The 9,705-nt window shown below is 49.5% G+C and overlaps 1 pseudogene; it reads right to left on the reverse strand.

The window, feature by feature from the left end:
* Positions 1–7,469: 7,469 nt before the first annotated feature.
* LOC125344458 lies at positions 7,470–9,052 on the reverse strand (annotated as a pseudogene).
* Between the last annotated feature and the right edge of the window lie 653 nt (positions 9,053–9,705).

The raw sequence follows: 9,705 nt of genomic DNA on the forward strand, positions 1-9,705 counted from the left end.
TCCAATACTGTGGCCCTGTCGCACGCACGGCACCTAACGAACAGAAGAGTTGGCCAATGAGAGTGGAAGAGAGCCAATGAAAACATTGCTCGCGAGTAAAGGAGGCGGGCAGCCAGAACGACAGTGGGATTAGCCAATGAGGTGCAGCGGTTTCTGGCGATGGTGTTTTCCCGCCCGTTGTCGCAGTCTTGGCTCCGCCCCCCGAGACCTCTTGGGCGGTGGGAGTCAACCGGCGCCACGTGGGCTCCGAGTTTTAAGGTTTCACGCGCGGGCTGGGAACGTGGCTTAGTGGTACAGTGCTTGCCTGGCATTTACGAAGCCCTGAGTTCCATTCCTCAGTACCACATAGAGAAAAGCCCGAAGTAGCGCTATGGCGCAAGTGCTAGAGTGCTATCCTTGAGCAAAAGAAGCTCAGGGACAGTGTCCAGGCCCCGAGTTCAAGACCCAGGACTAGCAAGAAATAAAAAAGATGTTAGGCGCAGGCGTCCGCCCCGAACCGTCAGTACAGAACCCGGGCCAAGGCCCTTGAGCTACTCAGCTGAGGTTGGGGGAGGACACGGGAGGATGGGGGTGGTGGTGAGCTGTAATTGGAGGTGCCTCCGGCCTTCTGCGGCCTGCCAGCAGTGTGTGCAGTGTAAAAGGCCGTTGCCATCCTCTTCGTGGTCATCCTGCCAAGGCCAGGCAGGAACAGCTTCACCTCTACCTCTCAGGTAGAGAGATGAAGCACCTTCCCGGCGACTACCCACGTCTGCTTTATTTTCAGTAGCACTTCACAGTGCAAGGTGTGTGTGTGTGTGTGTGTGTGTGTGTGTGTGTGTGTGTGTGTGTCCTGGGGCTTGAACTCAGGGCCTGAGCACTTTTGCTCAAGGCTAGTGCTCTACCACTATGAGCCACAGCCACTTTACGGTGTGTGTGCATGTGTGTGGTTAACTGGAGGTAAGAGTTACGGTCTTTCCTGCTGGACTGGCTTCAAACCGCCATCCTCAGATCTCAGCCTCTTGAATAACTAGGACTACAGGCGAGAGCCACCAGTGCCTCGCTTTTTCATTGGCTGCTTTGCTCACAGTTGGTACTCTACTACTTGAGCCACTGTCTCCAGTTCTGGATACTTGATGGCTAATTGGAGATAATCTCAGGTTTGTCAGTTTGAGCTGGTTTCAAATCTGGACCCTCAGAGCTCAACCTCCTGAATGGCTAGGATTACAGGAATGAGCCACTGGTGCCCAGCAGGAAATAATTAAATTGTGCTTTATTTACCTCTTTAATGACTTGACAAACCTGTAGATAAGAACAAAAGGAGGGCTGGGAATGTGGCTTATTGGTAGAGTGCTTCTTGGCATTCATGAAGCCCTGGGTTCAAATGCTCAGTACCACATAAACAGAAAAGGCCAGAAGTGGAGCTGTGGCTCAAGTGGTAGAGCTCTAAGGGCTCAGAGACAGAACCCAGGCCCTGAGTTCAAGCCCCAGGATGAGTGGGGAAAAAAAAACAACAAAAGGAGCAAATTCTTTTCTCATTCCAAGGAAAAGATTGTTTGCTTGTAGTTATGAAGAGAAGGTTAGAACAAGTATATTTACAGAAGTTTGGCCAACAATGTGCAATAAGCATGTTTAGTCATAGGAATTCATTTTTTACCACAATACTCTAGACCACTTAACTTAGAATTTGTATTACCAATAGACACTATATATGCTTTTGGTGCTTAAACTTGGCCTAAGTACTGTCCTTGAGCTTTTTTGCTCAAGGCTAATACTCCAACACTTGAACTGCCCCTCAAGCCACTTCTGAATTTTTATTTTTATTTTTGGCCAGTCCTGGGCCTTGGACTCAGGGCCTGAGCACCATCCCTGGCTTCTTCCTGCTCAAGGCTAGCACTCTGCCACCTGAGCCACAGCGCCCCTTCTGGCTGTTTTCCATATATGTGGTGCTGGGGAATCAACCCAGAGCTTCATGTGTAGGAGGCAAGCACTCTTGCCACTAGGCCATATTCCCAGCCCACTTCTGAATTTTTTGTAGGCTTTTTTTTTTTTTGATAGTTAATTGGAAAATAGGCATGTGCCACCAGACCTGGTGTTATTGCTCATAGATGAATCTACTCATTAGGTCATAGCTGAATGGGCTATGAGGAACTGGGCCTAAATGGAGTAAGTAGAACAGTAAACATGGGCCTTTGGAGGGTTTATCTAGTTCCTGGACCCTTCTGCACCTCCCTGCCCTTCCTTTCTCCTCTTCACTCATCTCTTGGCTCTCTGACTGCCATGAGGGAAGCAGTCTCCTTTCTCTGCCACATACTTCCTCCACTATGATGTTCTGCCTTATCCCAGGCCCATAGCGATGGAGCCAGCCAGCCAACCATACACTGGGATCTCTGAAATCATCAGCCAAACTAAATCCTTCCTGGGGCTGGGAATATGGCCTAGTGGTAAAGTGCTTGCCTCATATACATGAAGCCCTGGGTTCGATTCCTTAGCACTGCATGTATAGAAAAAAAGCCAGAAGTGGCACTGTGGCTCAAGAGGTAGAGTGCTAGCCTTGAGCAAAAAGCAGCCAGGGACAGTGCTCAGGCCCTGAGTCCACACCCCAGGACTGGCAACAAAAACAAAACAAAACAATCCTTCCTTCCTCTCTCATGTCAGGTGTAATTCACCATCTCATACACATTTATTGTCTTGTGTATCCAGAGTGCAAATGCAGGACACAGAAAGTGCCTTACCAGACATTCCTTCCTACTCTGCATTATTACTCTTCCTCTGCCCTAATTAAGTCTATTAGGCCACAAGATGGTTCTATCCCAGGGCATTGAAACATCTTTGTGGAGAACAGTTTGAGTTCACTTGCTGGAAACCTGGATCATCTGCAGAGTTGTGATCAGAACATTGCCTTCCTCAGAAATCCCTTAGTGTTTTTTGTTTTGCTTTGCTTTTTGCCAGTCCTGGGCCTTGAACTCAGGGCCTGAGCATTGTCCCTCTCTTCTTTTTACTTCAAGGCTAGCACTCTGCCACTTGAGCCACAGCACCACTTCTGGCCATTTTCTATATATGTGATGCTGAGGAATCAAACCCAGGGCTTCATGTATATAAGGCAAGCACTCTCGCCACTAGGCCATATTCCCAGCCCCTCCCTTACCGTTTATTGAAAATTTGCAAAGGCATAGTACCTTCTGAACACCAAACAATTTGTTCTAAGCATAGCTTTTTTCATCGTTCAGAAGCTTTTAATAAGCACCTTCATTATAAAAACTGTTTTTGAAAATGTAATTCTGTAAAACATTGAAAATCTACTTTATTTATTTATTTATTTATTTATTTATTTATTTATTTATTTATTTATTTGCCAGTCTGGGGCTTGGACTCAGGGCCTGAGCACTGTCCCTGGCTTCTTTTTGCTCAAGGCTAGCACTCTGCCACTTGAGCCACAGTGCCACTTCTGGCCATTTCCTATATATGTGGTGCTGGGGAATCGAACCCAGGGCTTCATGTATACAAGGCGAGCACTCTTGCCACTAGGCCATATTCCCAGCCCTGAAAATCTACTTTAACAAAGATATGCCCTGTGCATTTTCTAATGGCACATTTTACAATTAAAAACTTTGTTTTATATAAAGCCAAAAATACTCCAAGAGGTTATTCACAGTTTACGAAGTACTAGAAGGTTTTCATCTTGAAATAATCTGGCGTTAAGAAAGAGTGGCTAGGGCTGGGGATATGGCCTAGTGGCAAGAGAGCTTGCCTCGTATACATGAGGCCCGGGTTCGATTCCCCAGCACCACATATACAGAAAATGGCCAGAAGTGGCGCTGTGGCTCAAGTGGCAGAGTGCTAGCCTTGAGCAAAAGGAAGCCAGGGACAGTGCTCAGGCCCTGAGTCCAAGGCCCAGGACTGGCAAAAAAAAAAAAAAAAGAAAAAGAAAGAGTGGCTTAGGGCTGGAAATATGGCCTAGTGGTAAAGTCCTTGCCTTGTATACATGAAGCCCTGGGTTCGATTCCTCAGCACCACATATATAGAAAAAGCCAGAAGTGGCGCTGTGGCTCAAGAGGCAGAGTGCTAGCCTTGAGCAAAAAGAAGCCAGGGACAGTGCTCAGGACCTGAGTTCAAGCCCCAGGACTGGCAACAAAACCAAAAAAAAGCAAAAAAGAAAGAGTGGTTTGGGAGCCTTGAGCACTGAGAGGGAGGGGAGGTTTAGAAGAGATGCTGTTGTGCCGGTGTGTGGAGGAGGAGAGGTGCAGATGGGTGGATCACAAAGGATGCCAGCAACACTTGCAAGACGTTAGAACACCTCCAGCCCTCCATGGGTCATCACAGTGAACACCTCCTTCCTCAACACAGATCCTGCTCTCCAGTGGTGAAGGTCATGACCAATTCCTTCCACAGCAGGTCCAGAGCTCCAGGAGAGGCCAAGGTGGAATCCCAGAGAAATCTGGACTTTTCTGGCCAATATCTGCCTAAGGCAAAATTTCTTATTACATAAATATCCTTATGGCTGGGAATGTGGCTTAGTAGTAGAGTGCTTGCCTAGCATACATGAGGCCCTGGGTTCAATTCCTCAGCACCACATATATAGAAAAGACCTCCTGGCAAGCACTCTACCACTAGGCCACGTTCCCAGCCCTCACCCTTCTTTAAGATGAGCAGTTATACTTTGAGTTGACCCCAGGGCTCTCCTCAGCAAACGCCAGCTATTATGCAGTGTGGGCGTTGACCTGCCCCTGTACAAGTCAGCTCACGGTTTGAACAGTGACTACAAAAGGGCACAGCACTCCTGTAACCTGGTCCCTGATTGGTTTGTGCCACTTCCCGCAGCTCCTGTCCTGGGCAGATGCTGCTCTGGTTCTCATAGCATCAGAAGGGGAACTGAAGTAAAGTTTGAGTATGCGAGCAGGATATTCTTATGAACAGCCAGGCCAAAACAACCTTTTTTTGGGGGGTGGGTGGGTTGGTGGGTTATGAAACAACAGGGTAGCAATGGTCCAAAAGGTAACAGCATTCAAAGCTCCGCTGCACCAGCTAAGTTCAGTGGCAGGAAGATTCCTTGTGGTGAGGGCACTGAGAGAACAGGAGAGGAGTGAGAGGAAGAACAGAGAGGGGAATGAAGGAGGTCAAGGAGAAAAGACAGGAGGTGGGTGCCAGGCCCTCTAAGGTATCTAACAATTGTTCTGCCTGGCCTCTGAGTTCCCAACCTTGTCAGGGAGGAAGAGTTTGAGGATGCGACAGGCAGGCAGGACAGGACTCCTCTAACAGCCCAGGGCTCTACATTCTGTGGCCACAGGCCCATTTGCCTGTAGAAGCTGAGGGCACAGGAAGGCTGCTGGCCAGGCAAGATGGGTGCTGGGTCTAGTGAAGACCACACTCAAGGAGAATAGCAGCAGTGAGTCCCATGAAGTTTCTCACATACCAATTCCTAAAACATGCACAGCATGCAGGTGGTGGCTGCGTACCAAGGTCGACACTTTTAAAAATAAACTTTAATTCATCCCTGGGACTCACTGGAACTATTTTTAGAAGCAAATCACCTAGTCAGATGCTAACCTTACCAGACACTGGTAAGTCTATCTGGTTTTGTTTTCTTAAAGGTATCCCTAGATACTTTATCCCTAGATAATCAAAACATGCTTATTCACTCCACACTGTTGCTGCTCAAGGGCCAGCAAGCTAGACCTTCAGCAGGACTGGCCTGGGCTGAAGCAGAAGCCTGGGGCTTGGACCTGCACAGTTATTGATGCTAAATCGAAGGGCATCAGGACAGAAGGTAGGGGCTGCAGAGGACTACTGGTAAGATGAGACAGTTCCTAGGTTGTTCATCCTGAAACCCTAGTGGAGAGGCCAGCCAGAGACAACACTGACAAGAGTGCCTGCACTGCCAGCTGCAACTGTAGGAATTAATAGTAAAGAGGTAGAAGTGTGTTTCTGAATCAGAGAGGTGTCTCGAGAGGCCCAAGGATGGTGGTCCCTGAGCTGCCTCCCTTCCCATGTGGGAAGAGCCCATGCAAAACTGAGATGAAGCAGAGTTTGGGGTTCAGCTGGGTTCCAGGCAAAGGCTGCTGTGTCTATGGAAGGGAGCCCCACAAGTCAAGAACTAATCCTTTTCTGCAAGAAACCTTGTTAGCTGGTAGGGGCAACTGAGGGGAGCCACAAGAAGGTGAGAGTTTCTGGATGGAGACCAGAGAATGCTATTCACAGTGGCCCTGAATCCATGAGGACCTCAAGGTGAGGGAGACGGAAGGGATGCCACAGATAAGAGAATTTTTTGTATGGGAGGCAACAATGATTCCATAGATTAGAATTCAGCTAGGTGCCCAGTCCTGGCTTTCTTAAAATTCTTCCAACAAGTTCACAACTTCTTGGGGAAGGGACATGCAAGAGGGAGATAAACAAAAGGCACACTATCTCTTTTGTTAGCCCCAGCAGCCTAGAAGCCCTCCTTCCTAGAGGCCCTCCTTCCAAGACAACAGCTCACAGTGGTCAGGGTTGGATTGGGGATTGGGAGATGACAGATGCAGGCCTGCCTTTCATTTCTTCCCCTTTCCAGTTCAAAGGGATGAAGGGGGTCATGATGTACTTGGAGAAAAACAGAATTTCAGACTGGAGAAATCTGCTCCAATCTTCTTGCCTATCTCCTGTGGACACTACTGTGGGAGGCATGGAGAGATGCAGTCATGGAAGATAGCAGAGCCCGAAGCAGTCCAAAGTCAGTTTATTCCCCATGCGGGAGGGTGTGAATGTGACCTCAAGTGAAGAGAAGATGTCAAGACTGACTCTGCCTTGTCAATGGCTCCAGTCAACACCAGGTACCAAGTGGTTCAGGATGGTGCCAACTGAAATGGACAGGTGGGAATGGATTAACGGTGCGTGAAGAGTTCACTGCCCTCATGCTAACGCTAACTGTGGCAAGGGAGGTGAAATGGTGTGTCTGAGGCAAATGTGTAAACAGTACCATTGCTGGAAAACACTACAAATGGAGCTGGTGGGACATGGAGAGGGGACAGGCTGGAAGAATGTAGACCTTCTTTTCTGTCTGCTGGTTGCAAGCCTGACAACTGCCTGCTGTGGTCTGCAGGATGGAACCAGAGGTGGGCTTCTTGTGCTATTTCTCTTGAGGTCATCCAAGTGAAAGCCTCTGTTTCTCCAAGAGGCCTCCCCTTTTCTAAGGAGAAGGTGCTCTGAAGCTTTGGGGAGGGAGAAGGCTAAGTGGGGCTCCCAATTCAGATAAAAAAAAAAAAACAAACCTGAAAGTTCATAGTAGATCTTTTCATGGGGCTGGGGGCTCAAGGTTCTTCCTGGAATCAATCCTGGAGCCTGAGCCCTCAAAACACACACACACACACACACACACACACACACACACACACACACACACACGAATTTTTTCTTTTGAACCCAGCTCTAAAAGCTCAGCTGCCTTCACAGGGATGTGGACTGTCAGGTTGAAGGCTCCCTGACAGGGCCAAAGACTGATCTGTGGGCCTCTGTGGGGGCTACTGGAATACTCGATGGAAATGCGGCAGCGTGCTACTCAGGCCAGAGGTGAAGACAGGAGGTAAGGAGTGCAGAGACCTGAAGTTCAGGGGTCCCCCAGCTCCTGGGGAATCTTGAGGCTGAGCTTGCAAAATTGTGAGCAGGGGCTGGGCCTTAGCCTGGGAGGAACCCATGATGAGGCCTTCTGCAGCTTCCAGCAGGCTACAGGTGGGAAGTTTGAATGGAAGGAAGCCCAGTAAATGGGAGATGTCTACATTACCAGCGCACAGGGCCTCAGAGAGGTTGGCGAGGCTCTTGGGGAGCAGTGCTTCATCCAGGAGGGTTGTGGGGGCTGGATGAGGTTAGGTGGGCCGGGGTTCTGCAGATGAGAGAGACAGGCTTCCAGGAAAATCTGCCAGGAAACTATCCACCTCCACTTTGGGCAATTTGTTGGGCAAGTATGATGTAGATCCAAGCTGGTATTTTGGAGGGAGTTGAGCTAGGGAAGAGGTGGGTGAGAATTCCAGAGAGTAGCTCATACCCACAGGGAGCACACACCAGGAAGTGTGGCATGCCTGTGCTGGGCATGGCAGGGATGTGGGCACCATACATGCCCATGGGCAGCATGCCAGGGAAGGCCTTGGCCCCCATCATGTCCTGAGAGGCCATGCACAGCATGGGGCTCAGCTCTTCCCTCACGCTGACTGTGGAGCTGCAGCTGAGGAGGCCTAGCATGTCCATCTTGATCTTGAGCAGCTCCTGTTTTGTTTGTTTTGCCAGTCCTGGGCCTTGGACTCAGGGCCTGAGCATTGTCCCTAGCTTCTTTTTGCTCAAGACTAGCACTCTACCACTTGAGCCACAGTGCCACTTCTGGCCTTTTCTATATATGTGGTGCTGAGGAATCAAACCCAGGGCTTTATGTATAGGAGGCAAGCACTCTTGCCAGTAGGCCATAGTCCCAGCCCTTGAGCAGCTCCTGTGAGTGGCTCTTCCTTGCAGCCAAATCTCTGGGCACAGTACTGGGATGGAAGTGCTTTGGGCCTGTGTGCACCACTAGGTCCCACTGCACATCTTATGGGTACAGAGTCAGTTACAGTGGTCAGTGTTGCTTCTCTTTGGCACCGCCTGCTACCCAGCTGTATTGAGCTTCAGGTGCTCCCGCAGGGACTGTGTCCTCTTGAAGGTCTGCAGGCAGACCTTGCCGCTGAGGTCACGGCTGCTGGCATTGTCATTCTTACTGCCCTGGGAGCAGTGGAGGGCCTCTCGGGGTTGTGGGTCTGCAAGTGGTTTCGAAGATGGTCCTTACCACAATGCATGCACTGGTGGGGTTTCTGGGCCAAGCAGGTGGCCATGTGCCTCTTCTGCTTGTACTTGGAGGCAAAAGCCTTGCCAAGGTGCAGCGGAGGGCAGCGATGTGGTCTCTGTTCTGGATGAGGTAGGGTGGGAGGCCTTAGCTTCTCCCCATTTGAGAAGGGTGTCCTGGAGATTTCACATTGGCACTTCACTTGACTCTGTTCCGAGGCCTAGGCACTAGTTTCTAGTCTACTTCCTCCTACTTTGCATCTTGGATCCAAGGAGGAATGCTGCTGAAAAATGGGGTCATGGCAAGGCTAATGGCAAAGAGTATATTCCTCAGAAAGCTCCCTATCCGTTCCACACAGCCTCTCTGTTCAGTCACAGCCTCCAATGTAGCCTTCAGAAAACAGTCTTTTCACCCCACTCAGGCTGTACCAGGCCTGATCAGGCTCTGGTAGTGTGGGCAGTTGGGCCATTGTGCCCTAAGCATGCTTAAGTGTGCTCCTTATTTTAACTGATTCTGTGAAGCTGGACACTTGTGGCTCATACATGGAATCCTAGCTACTTTGGAGGCTACGATCTAAGGATCATGGTTCAAAGCCAGGTGGGACAGAAAAGTCTGTGAAACTCTTATCTCCAACTAAACAGAAGAAAGTCAGAAATGGAACTGTGGTTCAAGTGGTAGAGTGCCAGCCTTGAGCAAAAAAATCCAAGTGAGAAGTTGAGGTCCTGACTTCAAGCCCCGTATCGATTGGCACATCTAAAAATGAGTTCAGGTTACTGGGAAGACAGAGTGGGGCTTGAGGAGAGATGAGACAGGAGGCCAGAATTACAGCTATGGCTGTATTCGAGGCAAGCACTTTACCACTAGGCCATATTCGCAGCACCCAAAACAGAGTTTTCCAACCCAACCAGAAAAGTGTGGTGTCAGCTGGTGGACAAATGAGGTCATGCCAGCCA

The sequence above is a fragment of the Perognathus longimembris genome, chromosome 2, assembly GCF_023159225.1.
Source record: "Perognathus longimembris pacificus isolate PPM17 chromosome 2, ASM2315922v1, whole genome shotgun sequence".
Taxonomy (NCBI): domain Eukaryota; kingdom Metazoa; phylum Chordata; class Mammalia; order Rodentia; family Heteromyidae; genus Perognathus; species Perognathus longimembris.